The sequence below is a fragment of the Bombus huntii genome, unplaced genomic scaffold (assembly GCF_024542735.1).
Source record: "Bombus huntii isolate Logan2020A unplaced genomic scaffold, iyBomHunt1.1 ctg00000084.1, whole genome shotgun sequence".
Classification (NCBI taxonomy): domain Eukaryota; kingdom Metazoa; phylum Arthropoda; class Insecta; order Hymenoptera; family Apidae; genus Bombus; species Bombus huntii.
In genome coordinates this window covers 303786-329351 of record NW_026099339.1, presented here as the reverse complement: position 1 = coordinate 329351, position 25566 = coordinate 303786, and the positions used below count along the sequence as shown (strand labels likewise).

At 42.1% G+C, this 25566-nt stretch overlaps 2 protein-coding genes and 1 pseudogene across 9 annotated transcripts in view; 1 reads left to right on the top strand and 2 right to left on the bottom strand.

The window, feature by feature from the left end:
* LOC126876591 (venom serine protease Bi-VSP-like) overlaps positions 1-25566 on the bottom strand; it is a 76305-nt gene that overhangs the window by 31696 nt on the left and 19043 nt on the right. The window lies entirely within an intron of this gene.
* The window catches only part of LOC126876589 (omega-amidase NIT2-A-like), a 60657-nt gene that overhangs the window by 28035 nt on the left and 7056 nt on the right, over positions 1-25566 (top strand). The window lies entirely within an intron of this gene.
* Positions 1844-24567, bottom strand: LOC126876582 (uncharacterized; annotated as a pseudogene).

The following is a 25566-nucleotide window of genomic DNA, read 5'->3' as shown; positions in this document are numbered from 1 at the left end:
TCGAGTGTCATGCCAGGACTTGGCATGAGTTGAAGAGGGGGCTAGTGAAAGAATTTTCGAGGAAAGTCAACAGTAGGCAAGTACATCAGAAACTTGAAGAAACAAAAAAGGAGAGTGATGAAGCATGTTTGGCCTACATGTACCGCATGCTCGAAATAGCCAGCCATGTGGACATGGAGGAGGAAGCAAAGGTGGAATACATAGTGGACGGAATAATAGACGACGAGAACAATAAGGCTATATTGTACGGCGCTACGTCAATCAAAGAGTTGAGGAAGAGGTTAGTGATGTACGAAGAACAGAAGAGTCGCAGAGCAAAGTCGATTGTGAAGCCGGCTAAAGCCCAGAAGAACGGGAAGCCCAGTCAATCTGTAGATGCAATGAAGAAAAGAAGATGCTTCATTTGCGATAGTGAGGATCATCTAAGTGTTAAGTGTCCGGAGAGGGGAGAAGGTGTTAGGTGTTTCGAGTGCAGCGGATTTGGACATATTGCAGCGAGGTGTACGGCACGACCGAAAGAGACTTGCGTAGTGTCAAGATCCGAAAAAGGGAAGTATGTGAAAGAAGTGGCGATAGATGACTGTAGGTTTGTGGCATTAGTGGATACGGGTAGTGATCTCACGTTCATCCGATCAGACGAGTATGCGAGGTTAGGGTCACCACCGCTAGGTAAATGCAAGTTTAAGTTCGACGGTTTTGGTTCCGCTGGCAATGAGACCTGGGGTGAATTCACTAAGGTAATGACGGTTGATGGGTGTAAACTGCCAATCACTTTGCACGTTGTTTCAAACAAAATATTGACGAAGCACGGCCTGTTGTTAGGCACTGATTTTCTGGATCAGGTAGAGTTACGGGTTAAACGGGGCGAAGTGACTTTCTTGCGGCTTGACGAACAGACTAACAAAGACGTGTCGGATGTGTTTAGAATTAACGTAGTAGAACAGACTGACGAAACAGACCTAACACACGTACAGGAACCGCATTATCGTGAAGCCATTCGGGATATTATTAAAGGGTATAGGCCGGAGAAGAAGAGAGACGTCGGGATAACCGCGAAAATAGTTCTGAAAAGCGACAAACCGGTAGCGCGAAGACCGCGAAGACTGGCGCCGAGGGGGAACGGGCAGCATGTCGACCAGGTTCAGAAATACCTGAATTCCACCGTAAACAGAAGCACAGGGAAGACTCCTTTCCAGCTACTGGTCGGGGTCGAAATGCAAGTCAGGGAAGAGGCGAAGATTAGAAAGCTGATCGACGAAGAGGGGGCCGCGAGGTTTGAAGAACAACGTCGCGAGCTACGTGAGGACGCGAAGAAGAAGATCGCCGCAACTCAAGAGGAGAATCGTCGAAGTTACAAGAAAAGAAGAAAGCGTGCGAAGCAGTACCGAAGGAAGGACCCGCACACACCTCGATTTTATGAAACCTTGGGTCCTAAACGCCGAAAGTGACGCATCTGATGACAGCGAGATAGAAGGCAACATCTGAGGGCAGATGTTATTGCAGGATGGCCGAGTGTAGTATCGTGGACGAAAGGCCTAAGAAATATCGGGCGAACTATGAACAATGTCGCGAGAGCCGAGGCGTCGTCGGGCTCATCAATGTGTCATCGGTCTTTTCAAGTGCATAGTTTCGTGGAAAAGACCTACGTGACCCTGGCCACGAGCGCCTGCAGAACACGTGTGCGGTGTGCCTAGGAAAAAGACAACAGAATGCGGCAACGACCAGAGAGTTAGTCGAAAAGCAGAGTGCGAGTCGAGGAGCCGAGTGCGAGCTGAGCGGAGACAGAGGTTGCGAGTGGCGTTGCCGAGAGAGTGTGGATTGCGCTGTTTTCTGTACGTTTGGCGTGAATAGTTCAGGTTGAACAACAATCGTCTTTTTCTGTCTGATTAACATCTCTATTGTCCACTCTTTGTAAACACATTATATCACGATATTACATTAATAATAATGTAATCGAGTACTACTAACAATATTAATAATAATAATAATAGTATGGTAATGGCAAGATACACGCGGGTATAAATTAATCATTCCTTTCGTAATATCTACGACGTCTTCGGGATATTCTTTAGAAATTACTTTATTTCTGGTCAATATTCATTAACGAGCAACTTTTCTCTCTGTTTCTTATCACGATTTTTTTCACTTCATCACAATTGTACCGTTAGAAATTATTCAAAACATTGTTAAAATGTCCATGAAATATATGCAATTGCCGTATTGAATAAGCGAGTAATGAAGTTGCTGTTTCACTGAATAAAAGTGAAATCTCCAATGCGTGTGCTCAAGTATATAAGTTAAAAAAAGATTGGTACATCAATGCCTATTATTCTTAATCAATATTCATCATTTAACAATTAGGACCGAATTTTTACAAACCAACTCTAAACCACGACCCAATTTACAAATAAAAAGATGGATGTGTAAATTAACTATCAACTATTAATCTCCAATCCTATGTGAAGATATAATGTTCGGACCAAATTTCTAAACTAACGTGGACAATTCATGCGGACTATTGGTGGTTGCTGCGCTACTTAGATCCAATGTGGCAGCCGGAAGACCAGGACTGACGCTGCCGGTTGCTTCCCGTGGCAAATGCTGCGATCTATTTAGCTTATTTCCAGGACTCGGTGGCGATCTATCTGCTGGTGTATCCGGTGGCGTAACCACGTTTCTGTGTCCGCTCACGTTCAGATGATTGTGCGTCGCCGCGATCGGAGCTGGCGATGAGAGCAACAAGGGCGGTGGAGACATTGACACGTGTCGATGATGATGATGGTGATGATAGTGTTGGTACTGTGCAGCTCGGCCGTGCGTTGCGTGGCTGGTATTTAGTTAGTTCGTCACGGGCCCGACTTTCGTTGGGCAGCCAGCATGGTGGATGGTTAACGGGCCATGTAGTTGTTGTTGCTGTTGTAGCTGGTGCTGGTTCTGGTGCTGTTGCAGCTGCTGCTGCAACGCCTTCACGGCATTCGTCTTCTCCTACGAAATAAGAATGATAGGTTAGGTTGTAGTCAGGGGCCATAACAAATTAAAAAAGTTATAATATAAGAATTTACATTTTAGTTGAAATGATTCTAGTTACGAATAAGTATTAAAGATGATTCAAATCTTTTTCGTTACCGATAACCATGGTGAAAACTCTTTTGGATTACTTTCAGCCATTGTCAATCTTATTGTCAATACTACATGCTTGAAGTAGAAGGAGGGGTACAGAGAAAAAGACTTTTTCTCAGCAAATATAATCGTTACTCAATTATTTTGTTCAACAGTTTTACAAATCTCCCAAAAATAAACGAGAATACGAAAATACACTGAATATCGTGTGTATGGTTATTTATAAAATCCCCTTGAAATAGTTGCGATCGCGGATCACATAAACAAACGAACCTGTCATTCTACAGAGTATCTTTTTCGGTGAAATTATGCAAACGTAAATGTAACTTCGGTAGAACTCCTCGAGAACTTGTAAGCTTATATCACTCTGACCCAACCAGTCCACTCTAAAGTGTATAATTTATAAAAGGGGATTATATTAATACGCGGAGGATGTGGTAGGTGGTAAGTTTTGCATATGAATGTTTGTTGATACAACGAATGGTTAAATGGAGGTTTTCATGAATGTGATAAGGACTAGATCGAATGTTTTAACACTTATAACTAGAATGCGTATTTTTATACAAGTTTGTAGTTTTACGAACATAATGAAAGAAATAAAATTTTAATCGAGATTTGTTTTCTTATATACGTATATTTTAGCGCATTTTATGCATTTTGCGCCATTTGCGTACCTTTCAATTTCGCACGAACGTATAAAGGTCAGCAATATAATTATAACGCTTCTTAAAAATGTGAAAAATCCTGGTTTCCTAAAAGCTTGCAATTGATTTCAGAAAAATTTTTATGAACTCTACCAGATAAATTATGGTAACTCTGAAAAACAAAATTTTACGATAAAATGATTTCCGGGTGAAATACACATAAAAGATGATTTAGACGTGTTTGAACGTGTTCGTTTTCTTTTTTAATAGCGATATGTTCTTACCCTCTGCCACACGAAGACGTTATGGACCATTGCGCATCCACAAAACACGATGCCAAGGCCTATGAAAACCGACGCAACGATTACCGGCGTCGAATGAAACTGGATGCATATATACAATATCATATCTGAAAGCATTGTTAGAGGATCATTATAACACGTATGCCATAACAAGCGGGACAAAGAATCAGCGCAAATATATATTCTCAATACATATAATTCTCGAAGCATAAACTATATACATATGCTTTTAATTGAAATTTTCAATACTAGTTGCAAATTATTTTTCAATTAATTTATTATTTAAGTCTTTATATATCAATTCTCGACGAATAAATTACTTAAATTATAGAGAATCTATCTTCAGACAATAGAGAATTCAATATTTTTGGTCGTTAAGTAATTTACAAATTTCTAAAACGATTACGTTCGAAGTTTTGGACAGTATTTGAGGTTTCTAACATGACATTAAAAAAAAATAAATAAATTTTATGATATAATTAAAAAAACATTGTAGTCTATCAAAATTTCTATTCCGTCAAATTTATTAAAACGCAGTTTTCTTCTGAACAGAGTCAAAATGTCCGTCTTGAATCGAGTTCAACAGCTTAACGATCGATCGAGCGAATGATAGCTGTGTAAACTAGCATGACACAACGTAAACTTTAGATTAGATCTCGATCCATCAACCAGCCGTATTCATGCATGACATGAATATTCTGTTTCAGCTCTTTATAAATTAATCTGTTAAAACTTCCCTAAAAGACGATCATTTTTTATTTTTCTAAGAAAAATAATGACTATTCGGCGTTAAAATTAACTTTATTTCCATTGGATTTCTAAACTGATTTCATACACTCAGAGATAGTTCACAGTATCTTTTAGATTCATGCCTGAATTCAAGAAAAATTAAACGTATAACTTAAGTACTAGTATCTTTCAAAAGGTTAAAGTTGACAGAATTGAAGGAATTGGTTCTTACCAGTTAGAAAGACGGGAATGCTAATGAAAAACCCTCCGACAGCACATATCCGGCTGATGGATGATTTTTGCAGGTACTTGTTACTCCTGAAACAGACAAAATTTGAAGTGAAAGTCAGTTTCACGATTCTATGATAATTGAGCGAAATATAAAGGAACCAGTCTTTTGTTTAACAGCCAAGAATCTTTCAAAAATTCTACTGTAATTGATACTTCAAATATATTTAGTCAGACAAAGGATAATCATAATCGCAACGTTAATCTTAACTTTAATTCAAGGATCAAACAGTATCATTATACATATAAAAGTAAACATAAAGTCTATCCACATTATTGTTATTATTATTATTATTATTATTATTATTATTATTATTATTATTATTATTATTATTATTATTATTATTATTATTATATGTTATTCTATAATTGATTTTTATTTCTTTATTATCAATATTATTCTACTTTCTATAATGATTCAATTATAGATCTTATTTTTTGTCAATCATATTTCACTGAAAAGATCACTTTGAAAATAATCTAATAGTAAAAAATGAAAAATAATCTTTTTCTACCTTGTCTTCATTTTTTACAAACTCTGTCCACCGCCGTAAACCTATTAAATGCATGAAACGACAAAGCAAAGCTGCTTCACATAATTCCCCGCTCACGCAGTGTCAATCAGCTCACGACCGCAAACGATACTGCTAATTTCCAGCGACCACGAACGATTTCACCGTAATTGCCGGTGTGAAATTTACCAATACGTGCTCGAATTGGTCAATAATGAACAGAGCGCTCTTGCACACACTAATCTACCAACAAATAATATTGACTCAATTGAACAACAGCGCCTAGATTAACGGACAAACCGCATGTTCCAAACAGATTTACAATCACGGCAGAAAATACATGCCGTTATAGATGTTTCCTGGTCAAGACTAATTTCCACGCGTTAAGAACATTGTAACCGGAATCTAGGAAGAACTAGCACTTCCTGGAATAATACTATTGTGTCCTCGATTAATCTTTTCCCACTCATTTTCATCTCCAATTTCTCATGAGGCTAAGATTCCTGCATCTTTTATCATAATAATTTATTAATACTATTAATAAATTGAGACAATTTTACACGTCGTATTTTGCGTTATAAGATGACTTGTAATTTGTAAAATTTACCTGTAAAATTCCTTTGTTTGTTTTACCGAAGCAATAGTTGGCATTTCTATACGACAATAAGAATTTGTTAATACTAATAATTTGTAAGGTTATCATGTTATCATTCTTCTAATGGATAGTATATTATTGAAACTTTTTTTAATATTGAAACGCGATATTTTTTTGGAGAAGAAGTGCATAGTAGTAAAGAGTTGAATTCTACGGACGTAAAAAGTGGACATAACATTTTCTGTACATGGAGTCGCCTGGCCTAAACATTTTATGATTTCCGGGCAAAAAACAGACGAATCCAGCGCTGATTTTAAAGCAGCTTCATCCAAATAAGCCACAATAAGAAATTCCCACGAAACAGTTGCGTTCATCCCCTTTCGAGGTCGCCGACCTCTTTGAATGCGTTTCAAGAGCGTCGTACCAATGAAACTTCGAGTTCTAAACTAATTTCTCAGCCTTTTGCGTTAAATTTAACCTTCCGCGTTAGTGTATTTCGGACGAGCTCCTATTTTACGCTTTCGTCGACTTCACCAACGTAACACGCAGCATCCGCAAGTAAAACTGTCTCTTAAATTTGATGTGACACCGATACACGACGAGAAGAATCACAATGCCATTTTTATTCCACTTCGTTAATTTTTCGTCGTAAGGTTTAGCTGTAAATAGGATTAAAAAAATTTAGATTAACGAGGAATTTAAAATTGATCTGTTAAATCAACAATTTCCATTAGTTGTCAATAGATTTTATAAGCCTCAGATTACTGAGAAATTATACACATTGCAAAATATTTACCATTGGTTACCCACGCTACACGTAAATTTGATCAATCTACCAATGCACTAACACTGCAATAAATTTCTATTGCAACATTCCACGCTCCTTTGCCGCACCTTAAACTCCTCGCTAGATTTATTCCACCTTAAAGTGTCACATAACTCCTACGACACCGATATCAAATCTTAAACTCCACCAAATTCCAGAGAAACTTGATTTCGTCGAAAGTAAGAGATTAAATTTAAAAAGCAATTTATTTCATCTTTAAACTATCCCAAACTTCTTAAATATAATTTATATATATAAAATATTATACACTTATTGTGTGCATTATATATTTCAAGAACTTTGCAATAAAAAATAAAACTTATTACATTTAAGATATGGTTATATCGCACAGGCTCGAATATGATAAAGAGGTTAAATAAATGTCTCGAATCTCCGCAACAAACTCACACAAACCACCTAAAACACGTATACACAATGTGCATTCACTACGAACTCGACTCCCATTCCCTGCCAAAATCACAGGCATGCAGAGTCAATTTCACTGCTCGAGCTAGTTGAATAGGGAAGAAGGTCGAGAGCTGGAGTTAAGGAGCATAGTTGGTAAAGAATCGCGTGCCGCCGCGCCATTAAGATCAAGCCCACGATCTCAACAATAAATATTAGACGGTTCTCTGACCTGCATTTCGCGTGCGACTCGGGACGATTCAAAAACGCGTAAATTTCCCATGAGTCGAATCAAACGTTCGCGATTTATCGCATTTAGGTTATATCGATATTGTCCACGAGTGGAGGCATTCAAACACAGATTGCTTTGTGTCACTCTATCGTAACTGCTCGTAATACATGATAATTTAATTTCGAATTCTTTCGAATATATGCACGTAACGAAAAATTTGTATTGGTTAGTCAATTGCAGACCAACCAGTTGTTAGCCAGTGAAAATAATGTAGATAATAATAGTGAAGAATTAGCTCGAGAAGAGTAAACAAACAAGGCGCCTTAATAAAAGGCACAATGTGGGTCCGCAAAGTAGTGGGATTTCGGCGCATGCGCATTGTTTCGCATCAACTTACAATTAGACATGCACGAAAGCTTCATTTCTGCCGCATACATACTTGGATTCGCGTGCATGAAATTCACAAAGTAGGTTATTGCTTGAAAAACAGCTTTAATCGAGCGAAGCTTTTAACCAGACTGAAATCAAGTCTTGGTTTCTTTAGAAATTCAGATGGAATAAGAGAAACCTATTTTATCTGTGGATAAAGGTTAGGCTGCATCGGTTGGCTTATATGACTTTCCGGTGACTTTGAAGGGTAATACGGCGCCGGCGGTCGAGAAGGTAACTTCTCTATTGAACGAGATCTCATTGATCTCGTCTAAGCAGGAAGAGTCTGTCGGCCCTTTGATTTTATACGAGTCTTTCCATTCACGATCGTGCGAGCTGGCTACAGGCGACGACACGGACCCCCGACAAAACTGTCTGAGCCTATTCAAGGCGACGTCAAATAGTTTCACTCGGAGAGATGAATGGAGATAAGAATCACCGGAGCGTCTCTGCGCTTCGATGACAATGATATTTGGTAAATCCTCTTCTTGTTTCTCGTTTTGAAAGAAGGTTGTAAAGAAGAGTGCTACTAGATCGTCTAGGGAAATCACACGGTATATATTGCGTAATGCTATTGATTTATCAAAAATAACAAGAGGTTAAGGAGCTTTGGGAAGGTTGATTCAATTTTTTATAACCTGACATCTCTTTGAACAAATGTCTTAAGAAACGCTTGAATAAAATGTTAAAAAAATAATAATCTTTTAATGAAATAATCATCTAAAATGAAATCTTTTCCTGTATTTTTAGACAATAAGATTTACTATATCCTACGCCATAATAAGAATCAATTTGCTATGAACTGGTATCTCGGAAATTGTAAGAATTCAGAAAATATAAGGAGGCCGGAAGAGGTAAATGAAATCCACAGAAACATTGATCCAACCTCAGCCCAGTTAGCCAACAAACTAAAATATCTCGCTGCCTTTTCTATATTTACGACCAGAACGTGGTCATTAATTGAGTCTAGCGACTGCACCGTAGACGAGTCACTGACCGATGTTGCTTTAATGGATATGCGGAAAATCACGTGTTCCAGGTTCCAGGGATATAGTTGTTTTCATTTCCGGAGAATACGGTCGACTCGCGTGTGTATACCAATCTATCTGAGGATAGGTGTTCGTTAGAATTACTAACTATATTACTTTCAACCTTGTGATTAAAATTTTTAAACGTCACTTAATAGCAATTCAGTCGAGTAAGTACAAACTTTCAAATGTCCTAATTTTCAAATCTTTATATTTTTTAATCTCAAAGATATTTTATTATTTGCCGTAGATCAAGCTTCGTGTTACCGGTACTGTAACATTACAATCCTACGAGAAGCAGAAAATAGTGAAAAAATCTGACCTAATAGATAGTAGTCAATATTCCTTTGATGCGTCTTATGCGAACCGCAGTTAGAGGAAATGCAAATAAGCTCTTGCGAAACGGTTTGCCGCACGACAAGCCTACGAACAACGCCCAATGCAAGTTCGGTGGGAGTTACAGGAAGAGGGACGTCTAAAATCAACTAGGAATCCCTATTCAATCGTCTAATTTTCGATTCCGGCATTGAACTTCCCGAAGAAAATTAAATACAATTCCGACTCGAGATTTAATTTCAGTCTCGTAGCTAATGCAATCTAATCGCGTTTGCAAAGCTACGCTTCCGGTTAGAAGCCACGCGCTTCGATCGCGTACTTTCCGCATCGGAAGCGTACGCTTCGGTACTAACCGCGTCGATTTTCAAAGGAATCATTGGACACCGGAAGAAGAAGAAGGAGTAAGAATAAAAGCACGTAAACCGGCAGGAAGTCAATCGAGACAAAATCGATATCGTTGAAAGTCGAAAAAAGACCCGAATTTAGGCTACAGTACATATTCGAATTGAATATATTCAAGGTTTAGATTTTCTTCTCCTGAAAATTATAAACATAAATGAGTCGACAAGCGATCTTGAAAAGCGTCTGTTCCATCTAGATTATGTAAATTGCGTGAATTACCGTTAGCCATAATTCATAATTTATCGAAAAAGCGCGCTTCTTCTCAACCACGCTTTCCCCTACCAGCACCGACATTATCGGCAGATCGATAAGTATCAAAATACCACAAAGATATTAATCTCATCTTTCTTCTAACCGCGAAAAAATGCCGCGCAAATGATAAAACAACAGATCAGCCAGAAACATCGAATTCTCCACGCTTCCGACTTGCAAGAAGAAAAACAAAGTTATTTGTGTATGATGGAAACGTCTCTGGACGATGCTCTTGTCACAGACGAAATTCGAGCAGCTGTATATAACAAACCGAAATTCCGAACGCCTTATCGCGTGTGACCGTCCGGTCAGCATCCGTTCTCAGCCGCCTGAGTGGCATTCGATCACTCCAGCCGTTCTCCGAATTTTACACTAAGTATAAACAAAACCTTCTCCCACTCCAACGAATGGAAGAATATAAATTCTCCCTTCAAAATCATCCAGTCAGTCTAATAAAAAAATTCTTAACTAATCCAAGTATCGAAAGTGTATCATCGCGAACCGAAAAAATTGTATAAATTGAGTAAAAAATAAAAAGAACTTTATCTCCTTGTCGGAAATTAACAAGTTCCTTACTTTTTACCTTAATTTTACACGACACTCTTAAGCGGTCGAGTGCGCGCGAGAATAGCATCGCGGATCGGCATTTCCACGGTGAGGATTGTAAAATGGTTACGCAGATGATGGATCATACGCATGGACCGTAGAGACTATCGTGAATGATGGATCAGACACACATACGCGTTCTTCGCTCTTCCGATATTCTTCGTAACAACTGCTGCGATCTCGTCATTGGAAACGATCTCGGGAAATTCAATCGAATATCGAGGAAATTTATAGAAAGCTACAGCTGTGTTCGAGTATTATTCTAGAGAAAAGTGGTTAACTCTATGAGACTAACGATACAATACGTCTCAAGATAACTTTTAGGAAAATGATTGTACCTTTAAAATTCTTTCGACACTTTTCGGTATATTCTTGTCATTGATTCTGAAAGTATTTGATTAATTTGCTGATTAATAGGAAGTTGGTTAAAACCGAAGTTAGTTAAAGAAATAAGTGAACACGAAACCCGTGGATACTCTAGACATATGATTCTACCTGCACGCGACAAAAATATTCATGATCTGAACAAGGAAAGAAGTATTGTTAGATTCGCGTCATGCTGCAAATGAAAGATTTACAGCTCGAACCCAATTATCTGTTACATTACATTCTCGGGCACGTGTAGGCTGAACGTCATGATATATGAACACAAGTATAGAAAGAACAACATGGATATTTCGCGCGAAGAAAACGAAGCTTCACATATACAGTGTATAACCACTCGACAGTATTTGCTCACGAAAAATACGAGTTGTTAAAGTCTAACAAAAATTACGTATACAGTGGCAAAGAAGAAAACTGTTATGCCGTTTACTCTTATTTCTAATTGACAGAAAGTCGTCAACGAACAAAGAGCGCTTTTTCTTATTCTCTGTACCTTCGCGATGCAATCACAGAAATTCTCCAAAATGCTTCGTGTCGACTAAACAAAGAAAAAAAAATGGCAGCTGCTAAGAGCAAACTACCTCCGGAATTTTCTTCGTTTCTAAGTGAACCAGGAAGAAAGAAGGGAAGGGTTAATGACGCCGAAACTGAAGGGTGGCCACGGATCGTTTGAAAGGGGCCACGACAACCGTTACGATTCAGTCGCACCTGTTCCTCTTCCTAGGTTACCACGCCGAACCATTGCGCGCTTTTACGAGCGTTCCCGCGATAGTTTCCTGGCACTTGCTCGTCCTTTCAACGAAGGGTCGATCGGTTAATTTAAACTCTCGAAGGCTTTGTCCAGTCGGTAACATCGATAAGTTTAAGTCGAAATACGGATTTCTCGTAAATTCAGAATTTTATTGCCACCAGGATGTATATGGAGGCGACAGATGAAGAACACGATGTAAATTAGATTTCTTGCTTTTATAGAGAAGCAATTTTTAAATTGAACACCAGTCGTCGATCGGTTCTGTAGATCGTTTTTAATAACAAAATAAATTTGGTTAGTCCATAAAGGTTTGTTCGTGTGAATCTTCCCATAAATCATCCGTAAGGTAAATACCGCTATAACCGGCTGCAGATACATTTTCCTTGAACATGTGGCGGCACTTGACAGTAAACTTCCCAACAGTTTACGTCGCTTGACGCACGACACAAAGACCCTATACCTGCGGAAAAGATGATTGCCAGATGTCGATACATTCGTACCGAATATTTCCAGCTAGCCTAAGGACCGCTATAAATCTTAGGATTTATTTTAGCTAAGGTCCTCCAAAGAGACAAACAGTCTTTGTTTATCAGTCTCGAAGTCGACCACCTACCACGGGGACACACGAGAAATCTGCTATCTCTCACGTACGACGCTGCCCGCTAGCAACACCCTCTCAAGGGCAGCTAGCATCCTTTTCCAACGACCAACACGAATTAGCCAATAAACATTAACGTACATTTCCCTCACTTTCCGAACCAAAGCTTTTCTCAACGAATCCGATGCCTTCGCATCCTTAGACACATCCCAACGAGTCTTCCTCCGCAGCAGCATCGCGACAAAAATGTCAGTCTATTACCGCGAGTTACCGCAGTATATCACGATCGTTATACTTACACGGCTCGAGCCGAATAATTATCTAAGCTCTCGACATCTCGTGCAATCATTGTCCGCACTCGCAGCGTATCTCGAATCGTAGCTATCCAAGCTCTATCTAATAACCGCGCATTCGCGAACCGAATACAATCGCGAATCCTGCATCAAGTGTACTCATTGACATTAGAGTGAATAAACATTTATCGTTCAAGAAATCTGAGTTTTCCTTCCGACCCTATCACGACATACCACCTCAAATTGGTGACCCCGACGTGATTATCCCCGAGTGCTCGTGAAACGTAACACAATGAATCTAAATCAGTTCGAAATGACCAATAACGCCCACTCCGCACGTACGAAGGCCGGCGGGGACAACGCAGACTCGATTAGCGCCCTTCTCCGCGTGCCACCGTTCTGGTCTGACGACGTCGACTTGTGGTTCAAGATGCTGGAAGTGCAGTTCGAAACTGCCCGGATCACTAGTGACCAAGAAAAATACCAGGTCGTCATCGCGAATCTCGACAAGTCGCACGCGAGATTAATTCGAGACGTATTCGACGCCGCACCGGCGACAGAGCGTTACGAGTACGTCAAAAAGGAGCTCATCAAGCGATTGGGAGAGTCGTACGCCAAGAGACTCTGACAGGTAATCGAGAACGAGCAAATGGGGGACAGGAAGCCCTCTCAGTTTTACCGTGATCTCAAAAGCCTAGCCACCAATTCGTTAGCAGACGATGTCATTTTCACCGTCTGGGAAGGTCGACTTCCACAGCGCATACGGAGCATCCTAGCCTCTGTACAGAACAACGATCCGGACTCCCGCATACAAATTGCCGATAACATTTACGAAGCCACCCTGGAATCAGGGCAGATCGCCGCGGCCAGCGCAGGCCGACTACCTGCGATAACCCTCCCACCTGGCCAGAATAGCGGAATAGGCGACGCCGTGGCAGCCTTCGCCAACTTGGTCACCGAGCGGGTAGCGCGAATGGACGCCCATATGAGCGAGATGCGAGCGCTAGTAGCCGAGCAAAGAAGCAATGAACACCGTAGGGCACGAGTACAATCACGCTCGCGTACACGATCCCGCCGCCGTTCGCGCCCTCGCGATACGCTGCGGCAAGACGGGCTGTGTTACTATCACACACAGTTCCGAGAAAGCGCGAGAAAGTGCACACCCCCTTGCTCCTGGAACTCGGAAAACCGGACCAGCCGTCCGTAAAAGCGGCAAACGACGACGGTTTGGCATTTCGCCGCATATTCGTAACGGACAAGAACTCGCGGATCTCCTACCTCATCGACACCGGCGCAGATGTTTGCGTATACCCGTGCAACAAGCTACACGGACACGTGAACAAAAGCGAGTACGAGCTGTTCGCGGCCAACCTGTCCCCACCTAAACCTGTCCCTACGCAGAGCATTTAAGTGGGATTTTACCGTAGCCGACGTCAAAACACCCATCATCGGCATGGATTTTCTAAGCCACTACGGGTTGCTCGTGGACTCGCGAAACAAAAGGCTTATCGATACGATAACACAGACGTCATCAAGGGGATACACCGCCACAACAGACGAAGCGTCCGACAAGACCGTCATCGGCGAATCACCATACCACCAACTCCTGGTAGAATTCCCGGACCTCACCCGCCCACCGATCTTCGGAAAAGAGAGAATTCGACACGGTATGCTACACCACATCGAAACTACACCTGGTCCACCAGTCTACAGCAAACCGCATCGGCTTGCACCTGATCGACTTAAAGAGGTAAAAGCGGAATTCGAACACATGATCGAGCAAGGCGTGATGCGACCATCGAAAAGCCCGTGGGCATCACCCTGCACGTAGTACCGAAAAAGGACGGAAACCTGCGACCATGTGGCGACTACCGTGCGTTGAACGCCCGCACCGTACCCGACAGATACTCACCGCCACATATCGAAGACTTCGCGCAACATCTGCATAGTAAGCGAATCTTTTCAAAAATCGATCTAGTCCGCGCTTACCACCAAATTCCGATTGCGTCCGAGGACATTGAAAAAATCACGATAACAACGCCTACCGGACTTCTCGAAACAACAAATATGATGTTTGGACTTCGGAACGCCACGCAAACATGTCAGCGGTTCGTCGACGAAATTATACGCGGGCTCGATATCGTCTACGCGTACATCGATGATTTTCTCATAGCCTCGGACGACGAAAACCAACATCGCGAACATTTGAAAATCTTGCTCAACCGTCTCAATAATTACGGCGTTGTGATGAACCCCACGAAATGCGAATTCGGCGTGCACGAAATCACATTCCTCGGATACTCGGTAAACCCCGACGGAATTAAGCCGCCGCCCGAAAATGTCGAAGCGATTGTAAAATTGTCGAAGCCCGCGAACGCCAAGCAACTACGTAGGTACCTCGGTATGATAAACTTCTACCGACGTTTCATACCGGGGGCCGCAAAAACACTTAAGCCGCTCAACGACCTGTTAAAAGGCGCGAAAAAGGGCAACGCGCCCATCGAGTGGTCGGAGCAGTAGGAAAACAGCTTTCGCGAATCGCAACGTGCACTCGTGGACGCCACGATGCTGGCGCATCCGATACCAGGTGCGCCTATCAGCCTCACGGTAGATGCGTCCGACTACGCAATGGGGGCAGTATTACAACAACGCGCGAATAACCAATTACAACCGCTAGGATTCGCAACGAAATCTTTGACCCCCGCTCAGCAAAAATATAGCGCGTACGATCGCGAACTACTCGCGATATACACCGCAGTCAAACATTTTCGACACGCCTGAGAAGGCAGAAACTTCACAATATAGCGACAACCGTTGCCTCGGCCCTCCTCTCTACATAGATAGCTCGTTTCGGCGTACCTTCAAAAATAACGACTGATCAAGGACGCCAGTCCGAATCAAACCTATTCAATGAACTATGCCGGTTGCTCGGCATTAAGCATTTACGCACAACAGCCTATCACCCCGCATCCAACGGAATGGTAGAGCGCCTACATCGACAATTAAAAGCAGCAATAAAATGTCACAATATGAGCAACTGGGTAGAAGTCCTACCAATTGCTTTATTAGGCATAAAAACCGCTATCAAGGAGGACCTGAACGCAACGGTAGTCGAAATGGTTTACGGTACTGGCATACGATTGCCGACAGAATTCTTCGTACCAACGAAGCAACAGGCCAACTCGGAATTCGCAAACCGTTTAAAGGAGCGAATAGAGAAAATCAGTCCTCACCCGATTACGCGACACGGCGAGAAGAAAACCTTCGTGTTCCGCGAGCTCGAAACATCACCATACGTATTTATACGCCATGACGCTCCAAGCTCTATCTTATAACCGCGCATTCGCGAACCGAATACAATCGCGAATCCTGTATCAAGTGTACTCATTGACATTAGAGTGAATAAACATTTATCGTTCAAGAAATCTGAGTTTTCCTTCCGACCCTATCACGAAATACCACCTCAAACAAATAAATCAAAATCGTAAAGTATGTTATAAATAAAATCTGACTTCACGAGGTGTTGATCCCTCATAAAAGAAGTCTTTTATATCTCGCAGATGATTCATAACATGACGTCTACTTTAACTTGTTCCTTATACCTCCTTGTCGAAAAAGTTAATAGTTTACAAATTCGAACATTACATATGTGACGGAAGAAAAGAGAGAGAGAGAGAGCGTTTCGTCCCGGGACTACCGGTGGACTCGTCAGTAAGGCTATGCCCGGTAGTCCCTGCCTTAGACGTAGAGCGAGTCTCGCTAGGTGCGGTATTTATATCAATCGCTCGTATATTCGACCACTAGCGAGTTAGACAGACAGATTCGTTGTCGTCGTAGCCCTCTAGTGTTGGCGGTTGGTACCCGCGGCTCGACCTGTCGGCGTCCTATTGATACCGATCCGCCACACAGCCTCCCCCTAGCGCTATAGCGTGACCCCAAAGCTATATAGCGCGATACAAGTTAGAGGGAATGGCTCGTCGTCGATGATGGAAGGCTGATCGTCGTGGGGACGAGGTGGTTGTCTCTCTTTCTCTGACGTGCTGCTGGAGGTGATGCCCATGAACTATTGCAATGGCTACATCACTTCCTTGGCTGGGTCGTCGTCTCGTATCCGGTCACCTTGCTTGGCGTGTTCGTCGTCGGTGGTTGGCTCCTTTCCTGACTCCTTCTCCAGAGGTGCGTGTTCGTCGTCAGTGGTCACCAATGAGGCGGATGAAAAGAGAGAGAGAGTTGTGCGTTTCGTCCCGGGAATACCGGTGGACTTGTCAGTAAGGCTATGCTCGCTAGTCCCTGCCTTAGACGTAGAGTGAGTCTCGCTAGGTGCGGTATTTATATCAATCGCTCGTATATTCGACCACTAGCGAGTTAGACAGACAGACTCGTTGTCGTCGTAGCCCTCTAGTGTTGGCGGTTGGTACCCGCGGCTCGACCTGTCGGCGTCCTATTGATACCGATCCGCCACACATATCTACATAACATCGGCCATTATATTTGCCAAACCAAATTTGTTTTCTTGTAACATTCTGTGATTAATTAATGCTACAACAAACTTAATATAGAGTGTCACGTGCAAAATTTGCACGATAAATCAGATGACTACGATACAATCTTCAAATACGATCGTATCTTTCGTATACAAATTGATAGTTTCCACCTAACTGACAGATTTTTATACCCTTGGAAAAATAACGTCTTGACGAACAATTCACGCCAATCAACGCCAAGAATGAATCACGCAAATTCTACTGGAAGTCCTCTATTCACTTTTTCGATTTATCATCAGCTGGAAACATCAAAATTATCGGCTGGTGATTGGGAATTAATCGAAAAATAAATTACAAGCATTGAGGCACGCGAGTGCCCGTTTCTTTCTCTATTTTTCTGTCTGCTTGTTGGAATATTAAGGCGCAGTCACGGCCCGCCAAATTTATTCCCGTTCCGTAGTGCCCTGTGTCGGTGAAAAAATTTGAATTGCCGGATTCGAAGGCGTGGAATGCCAACAGCCACGACAGAGAGCCCTCTTCTCTCTTTCTGGTGGAAAGACGAACGGGTGCACGCGTATGCTCGGACGCTCTGACGCACGAAGAACCGCCCGTGAACAGAAACTAGACACGCGTGTAACGTTAAACCGGGCCGTCGATGAAAAACGAACAAGACTTTCGCGACCGATGGGCGTTTTCAATGACAGATCGAATCGTTCAGTTTCACGGTTCGTTCGGGGTCACAGTAGCGTTCATCTTGGCATAAAAACGCGCTAGAGACGATTTCTCATACATTGGTTAAAGTTGATGTGTGTTTCGGCGAATTGTCGTTTGGAGGAGCGATACACCTAAAGAAACGCACATATTCATAAGAATCTACGTTTCGTATTCTTCGTATCGATATCTTTATTTTTATTGGTCGTATCATGTTCGATGTAATAGTTGGTTTTTTAGCTAGTGAATTAACAAGATTTAATAAGAAATTTAGTACAAATGCTCCATGCGTCGTGTTTGACACGTCGTTGTTAAACTCTCATTTATAGGAAATTCAAAGCTGTATTTTCTCACCCAGCTTAAACCTTACGAACTCTTTTCACGCGTTTCACCCGTCATTGAACGAAACGATGAAAACGTTCATCCATCCACGTCTCTCCAGTAATAATCCAATTAACCTGTTTCCCCAATAAGTCGAAATCCGCGATCGAAATGCGCGCCTACTTTAGGATCGCGCCATCTAACAACGAAAGAAGAAAACTTCGTGAGCCAGCAACTACTTTGTCCAAAAGTGGCTTTATTCAAAAAGTCTGCTGTTCAGCGTGTTCGCGCCAGCAGCACCAGAGATCCCTTATCACGGACCATTTAAGTAATGAGCCGGCACTTAGCAGCGCCGCTTGTCTTTCATTCTTCTCGTGTCTCTGTGATCGTCGTCGCCGTCGTTGGTGTCGTCGTTGGTGTCGTCGTTGGTGTCGTCGTTGGACCTGTGTCATACTTCGGCTTTTTTCCCTTTCATCCTCGCGTCTCAGACTCGGTAGCGTGGTACGGAAGGAGGGACGGGCACCGAGCTTCGAGTGACAATGAGCAAGCGAAGAGGAACGGCCGTCTACTACTGGGACCCACCATTAAAGTTCGTGCTTCTTTCGGAGCACGTCTGCACACCCCAGGGCTCCTTCTCCTTCGCTAACAATGCCACTTTGCAGACTTCGCAGTTATCTTCAGCCGGACGACCTTCGGCTAAGGCTTCCTAGCTGGCGTGCACCAGAGACACTGACCGAGAACCCTCTTGCTTTTGGTCTTTCGTTGCCAGTTGACTCATTCATAGGGAACACCATTGTCGGAGAATTAGTTTCAGAACGAAGGAGAATTGTTGGTGATCTTTAGTTAATTTAGAGCGGAAGGTTTCGTAATTTGTAATTTGTAGTTTACAACAGAAATTCCTATTGTTTATTAGGGAACTTATGCCGCAGTTCCTTACATTTGAGGGAGGTCTATGGTAGAAATTTTTATGGTAGAAAAATATCGTAGGAGTCAGCCTCCATTATTAATAATACGGATACAGCTGTGCATATTTTACTTTGTAATTTTAACACGAAAATATCCAGTGATCTGCGGAGTATTTGAAAACATTTTGGAAACAATTAATTTGTTAACTGCGGAGTTTATTTCCTTACATATGGGGGAGAGGTCCATGGTAGAAATTTTTCAGGAGCGCGAGTAACCCGGAAAAATATCGTAGGATAATTAATTGTTAATAATACGGATACAGCTGTGTATATTTTACTTTGTTATTAATTTTAACACGAAAATATCCAACGATCTTCGGAGTATTTGAAAACATTTTGGAAACAATTAATTTTTAACTTTTTAAAGTTTAATTTCAAAAATGCCTCTCTGGGGTGAGCAGGTAAAGTCAAGCAATAACGAATAAACACGTCGAACGTAGTTAAGTGGTTAAGAGCACAAGAAGACAGTTCTTCGCATACCCGTCGACACTCGGACTATTCCTTCTAGCTAAACAGCTGTCTAGGAGAAAATCGAGCATTCCAATTCAGCAGAATCTTGAATTGTCTGGAAGCCCCGGAAGCAAAGCAGGGGAAACAACCGTTGAGCGAAAGGACGAGGAAAAGAGAGAAAGAAGGGAAACGAGAAGCGTCCGGTGACGTTGCAATTTTAATCGTCCTCCGGTTATCTCTTCTGGGCACACTGCGATAGTGTGACACAACCGGTAATATTAACTTAGCAGACAGCTGTAAAAGTTAGTCGTGGTGATAATGTAGCATAAAGAATGGCTGCGTCCTGTGTCATCGAACGATCGATAAGCCGCTAGTTATCAATGTCCAAGCTAGATCTATTGTTCAGAAAAGAAAACAAAGGATGGTCGACCACAGAAAACGGTACACTTTCTTCCCTAAAGGCCATTCTGCCAGATGTGGTTAATCGAAGCAGTAGCTCAGATGTAAACTGTCCTCTTCTCTTTACTCTTAGTTAACCAATAGTTGGGCGAATCACCAGAAATTTACAACAGGGGCCCCAATCGGTGACCTGGAAATTCTGGGGCCTGAATACCTGTCTAACGAACACCTGTCTACTTCGATCAGTGTTTGCGTTACCGTTGCTTACCACCAGCCAAAATAAATAATTACAAAGCATGATTTAACACTAACTCTACCAGGCCTGGTCAAAAGGCCGTGTTTCAACATTTAATTTAGAATTGTACAGTCATTGTTGTTTCTTCTCTTCTTCTAACTTTATGTAGATTCTTACGTTAACAGAAATTGAGAAATTGACTAGTCGGATAATATAAGAATTTACATAAAGTTGGAGGAAGAAAAGAAACAACGACGAACGCACAATTTCAAATTAAATTTTGAAACCGGTCATTTGACCGGGTTTAGCAAGACTAGCGTTAAGATAATAAATTCGCACTCTTATAAACCGATTTATAGAATACTGCTCCCACTATAGTAAAATGAAATATACTATAAATAGACGAAGAATTTCATATGTTGCTTAAAAACGTTTCTCGTAAAGAACCAATCTTTAATCTAAATATATATATATCCAAACTCCGGAATATACTCTGCCCGTTCCCAAATCTCATTCTATGCTAATTTGATTATCTGAAATCGCAGTGCACGAGTTTCAAGATCGACAGCTAATTTCGTCCGTGTCCAATCTTCATTATTCTCTTCTTTTCTGTTATTTGTTCTCGAAACAAAAGTTACGATACGTCTCTGTAGTTGCATACATTACAATGTTAACGGCTCGTTCTCCAACATTTCGAACAGCTTGAACAAATCTCGTTCCAATGGCCTGCCAATCAAGCCTAGTTGTGGAATAACGCAACACGCACAATATCAGCCGCATCTTCGTAGTTTGGTACATTAAAATAGTCAGTGGAATATAGTGGCATAGATTTGACTGCGAAATCCTGGGACACTCTATATAAGGAAAGGACCCTATCAAGGGAAGAACAAGATTCGAGTAAAACCTGATCGAACAGTAATATTCGTTGGAAAAACTTGTTAGATGGTAATATTTGCAGGAAAACATCGTCGCACAATTACGGTCACAAGGGAGACATGGTCACACGGTAACATTCGCAAGAAACTTTAATATGCCAATCACGCACAACGTCTGGATGCTTTAAGAAACAATGATCTTTCTATCTGCCGAAGAGCACACGACATTTTCCCACGCGAATCAAACTCGCCACGCGATAAAAAACCCGCCACTGGCCAAAAAACTGAGCGAAAGAAAAAGGACGGAATTAAAGAACCGAAGAGAGAACTCAAAACGGCGTGTCCGTTGAGGGTAATCACAGTGTTACGACCGTTCGCGGAGAGACGCGGTCGCGAGGAAAACGCGTCAGCGAGAGGCGTAAATTCTCGCTACGATTCGGTGAATCGACGCCGCGAAGTAGTCGTTCCCCTGTTTCGGTTAAGATAACAGAGGTGGTTAAATGAATATGACACAGCAGAGTAAGTTATATTTCACCGTTTATTCCAACAACTTATAACGAAGACAGTTACGCTGGTGCGTATGTACGAGATGAGTGAGTGACTGATCTACGCGTGTGTATACCCGGTTGAAGGATGTTGACCGTTCGAAGGATGTAAAGTCAGTACTGTCTTGGGAGACGATGCTGTCTCGGAGGAAAGCTAAGGATGGGTGTGTCTAGCGCACGGGACCATCGGATTTGTTGGTGACGATTTTAGTTAGGAGAGTGAGGGAATAGGCTTCGTTGTTAATTGGTCACACGAAGGGTCTTAACCGCCCTCGAGAGAAAGTAGTTAGTGGGAGGAAAGTTGCAGCGTACGTGAGAAAAACTAACTTTCCCTTGTCACGCCGTGGTAGACAATAGTCTTTGGAAATTCTTCGGAAACAGACGTTTGTTTGGTTTGAAGGACCTTTACTAGGAAATCTATGAGATTTATGGAAGGTACTTGAGACTGTTGAGGGTACGCAGTGAGTATCCGAAGACATCTGGTTGCCATCTTGCCCGCGGTGTGTGGCCTCGGCTAGGTAGAGTGTTACGCGACGTAACACACAGTGATTTGGCCGACGATTTCGGCCAATCTGCATAACTTAACGCTCGTTTCCATTCGCTAGTAATTAGAGTCGGCGATGCTTACTTTGTCTCGGTCGGCAACGAAAAAGATAAAAAAGAAATCCGATTGACCAACGATAAGGGAACTTCCGAGCAGAAACCACAGATCCCATCTCGAGGAGTATGTATTGTCTTTAACGAGCCTTATTTTCGCTTTCGAGTTGCGTGTCACGGGAGGCGAGCATATCTATATTCCCTTTGTAATTTGATCTGCACTGCACTGTGTGTATTCGATAATATTTTTCGCGAACGTGCGTGCTGAATTTGCTGGGAGAATTATTAGGTAAAACGGAGAATATTGCAATTTCTACACAAAGGGCGTGTCACGATCTTTCAGCTTGGTCACAAATTAATATAGCGTAGTCTATATAAAAAAAAATCTTACTAATAAAATTATTATACGATTTCCTGCGTGCACGACGCTCGAGGAATAAACGAAAGTGTAATTTTCATTTTCAAGGTTCGCGTCACGAAACATACGCATTTACGGATACATCTCACCACACAGTATCGTATTGTGATTGCAGACACGTGTTTGATCAGTAAAAACGGGACACGCGGTCGGTGAACGCTTGCACGTCAAGTACAGGATGTGAACTTTTGCGTTTCGTCCTCCAGGCCGCGTGAGAAGAAACACTAGACAGGCCTCTGATATATCGCACGGGATACGGGACACTGTGTTTGTTCCAGACGCACACAGATAGGCCACGCATGGACGAATGAGAACTTATATTCCGGCACAAGGATAATGATTGAGGATAGCGTCGCCAGATTATAGAAATTAATGGTAATCATCGTTCGACCGCGAATCCCGCGAATTCCCAGCTACCAGGAAAATGCTTATTTTTCTTTTCTTTATCAATACCTAAGTAAGTTTGAAAAGTTACATGTACAACAGCAACAATGTAAATATGGATGCTGTTGACATTTAGGAGGGAAAATGTCGATGACTATGAGAGTCCTCTTTCCATCATATGTATAGTTCGGATTAAAGGATATTTGTATCTCAACGTTTATTTGCACTTTTAGAAGTTTCTCTTTGTGTATTTTGTTTGACTTCCGAATTTTCAAAGATAACAGTATCTTAAGGATACAAACTTTAAACGTATATATTTTTCACACCTTGTTCGACCTTCGGGTTGAGTAAAGTACGGATTATGTACAAAGGTATTTAAAGCGTTATAAATCACAGATTTACCCAGCGTGGCATAAAACGAAAACTCTACTCACCAATGTCCTTGATACGAAGTCTTGACGAGTTTCACAGTGAAGAGGAACTGTATAGCGCACATGAGGAGACAGCAGAGGTTTAGGGAGAGGGCGAGTGCGCACAGCGCTAACGTCACCTCGTAGACAATCGTATACTCTTCCGGGCTGATCAGGCTACTCGGCGTCACCGTTAACGGTGAGATCTTCAGCAAGAAGATCAACGAGAGTAGCGCCAGTAACAACGACACTAGATACAATAAACCCAAACTGGTCAACGTCTCTTTCGCGCTAACCTCGTGGTCCTTGTGATTCCTTAACAGGGACGACGACCAGGAAGCGTTCAAGGGGTACGCCGTGGAACCGGGACCGGTTAACTGTCCCCCGGTATTCGTACCCTGAAGAGCAGGTGCAGGCGAAGGTGTCGCCTGACTGGGTAATCTGGACAGTCTCGAGATATCAAAGCCTCCATTCGCTTTAGGTCTGCTGTCCTGGTGCAGCGGCGCCGGGGATATCACCCCCAATGTAGTCGACAGATTATTATTATTGTTATTGTTATTCCCACCGGCAACAGGACTGACGCTGTTCACAGAATGCTTCGACGTGAACAACGTGGACAGATTAAGAGCGTGCGAGTGATTCAATCGTTGAGAAAGATTGTTCACGCTCAACTGAGAATGATTCAAAGGGTGTCTGTGAGTGGAAGATGGCGTGGTGGCAGCCTGATGCACGTTGGCTCTTTGATGGACCACCGAGTCGTAAACGTCGACTCCCAATCCTTGGCTTCCCCCTGTCGTTCCACGAACGTTGCTGTTTTGGTTGTAATGATGGTGTTGCTGTTGATCCTGTTGGTGACCAGAATGATGGTGGTGGCGGTGGCCGCCGTGCAATGAGCCCGAGCTCGCCTGGTAGTCATTGTGCTGGTGCCTGGAGCCCGCTGACGACGGTTGCCCCGTCAGGATATGCTTCAGCATTACTCGACGCTGGAATGCCTGAGGAAGACTGCGCTTCTTCCTGCTCCTCTACATGGCGCTACGCGGGACTCGCGTCTGAGCACTTCTTTCTCGTTGGAGGTTTCTTCTTTCTTTTCTTTCCCAGTAGAATTTTTACACAATTCTTTCTCTCTTTCATCATTAAATTACCTTTAATTCTTAACGACCTTTAATCTTTGTCTCTTCTTTCCTATATATATATTTTTGTTTACTTTTCTCCGTAGCGAATTTTGTCTTTCTGACGCGGGATTAGGTTCCTGGACTTAGGGAGTTGCTACACGCCAGCTCCACCATGGCGACGGCATTCACTAGGCAGCCTACATAGCCACCTTTCAGCTCACGCTTCGGGATACTTTTTTCGCTGAGATTCTCCGCGATGAGGCATGATTATTCTATTGTTCCTTTTAACGAGTAATCGTTTTACTCGAGTCCTCTTACTAAACCGTAAGTACAAAAGACTATTATACTTAGATAGGTACTTGGTCTCAAGAACCAACTTATTTTGGTCTTTCGATTAAGTTCTTAATTAAATGCTCAATTAGATATTCATAAATATATCTTCATAATATTTCCCTCATCTATTTCTTTGACATTCTAGCAACCTCGTTAAGACGTCCGCCACTTCAACTTCTATCTACAAGTGGCAAAAACTGAAGCTGACCTTCTTCATGGAGAAACATGCCGGAAATGGCATCCGCACGTGTGAATAATTATACTCAGTGTCCAGGTAGTTCTTTCGATCATCCGATAGAAGTCGTTTCTGTTTTTCAGAGTTCGTTCACGCCTCCAGAATGTAAAAATATCCAAGGAAGTACCATTAGGAAGTAATGAAATTCAGAGCTTCTGTGGTTATTCCTTTTTCTGATTGTTTCTTTTCTTTGCCCAAAATGGATGATTTCTATATCAAATTGTTTATTCGTATTTTTTTTTTAATATTCCTTGAGATTTTCAATCAACTCGATTTCGAATTTTTTACCACCCGATCTTCTGGTTGACGTCGTTAAGAAAGAGGAACGAGTGCACAGGAAGCATGGTCGGCGTGAGCATG